Source organism: Gekko japonicus, unplaced genomic scaffold (genome assembly GCF_001447785.1).
Source record: "Gekko japonicus isolate JY-2015 unplaced genomic scaffold, Gekko_japonicus_V1.1 scaffold2312, whole genome shotgun sequence".
NCBI classification, from domain to species: domain Eukaryota; kingdom Metazoa; phylum Chordata; class Lepidosauria; order Squamata; family Gekkonidae; genus Gekko; species Gekko japonicus.
In genome coordinates this window covers 252,132-253,161 of record NW_015162019.1, presented here as the reverse complement: position 1 = coordinate 253,161, position 1,030 = coordinate 252,132, and the positions used below count along the sequence as shown (strand labels likewise).

The 1,030-nt window shown below is 44.8% G+C and overlaps 1 protein-coding gene across 3 annotated transcripts in view; it reads left to right on the top strand.

Annotated features, from left to right (window-relative positions):
• SGTA (small glutamine-rich tetratricopeptide repeat (TPR)-containing, alpha) overlaps positions 1–1,030 on the top strand; it is a 25,030-nt gene that overhangs the window by 12,534 nt on the left and 11,466 nt on the right. The window lies entirely within an intron of this gene.

Here is a 1,030-nt window from a genome sequence, read left to right as displayed (position 1 = left end):
CAAACTGTGGCTCGGTAGCCACATGCGGCTCTTTCACATGTGTTGTGCGGCTCCTGGCAGGGCCGCTGGGGAAGCTAAGTATCATTAGCAAACAAATATCACTGGACAAATATCATTATCAATATCTGCTTTTACTGCTTCTGTTGTTATTTTGGCAGTCTCATTTAATGTTAATAAAAAGCAAATTTGCATATTTCCCAGTAAAAACATGTAATATTCATGTGTTGCGGCTCCCAAACATTTGACGTTTATTCTATGTGGCTCTTATATTAAGCAAGTTTGGCCACCCCTGTACTAGATGAAGATGGGTAGTGGTAGCTGTGTCTGTCTGTAGCAGCAGAAAAGAGCAAGAGTCCAGTAGCACCTTAAAGACTAACAAAATATGTGGCACGGTAGGAGCTTTCGTGAGTCACTGCTCACTCCTTTGTACAGCAAGAGAAGGGTGGAGCAGTCCCCCCCCCCAGCACCTGTAGGTTTTGCAGGGAAAAATCTGAAACTCTGGGAGCAGATCTTGTTAAGGTCTTCCAGCTTGATACCCCCAAATCTGATCCAGTGGAAGCATATCTAGGGCGGCAAATGATCGCTGTTTGTACTGTACTGATCTTGCATGACACCCAGCCGAGTGTGTTTAATTTGAGGACTTAGAATCTACTTTTCAGCTCCGGTATAAAGTGCAGTATTATAAACCTGCTTTCAAGATAGTTGTTAAAATAGTTGTCGGCAAGGAAAAGAAATGTACGCTCAGCTGAGAGGCCTGCTTGAAAAGGAAAATCTTACTAGCCCATCTAAACAGGTTGGCCTTTGGAGTTCCATAAATGTGGGGCTGCAAAACACTCTTCTGCAGTCTCTCAACTGTAGCAGAAGTTCGTTACTAAACTTGATTGATCAGGGAATCAGGACAGTCCTTCAAGTATTCCCCATATGAAGCCCTGAAGGGCTTGGGACCAAAACACCTGATGGATTGTTCTCCGCTGATATGGACCTGACTGAGATTAGCTGCATCCCCCCCCCCCCAGCCTGGATAGAAGGA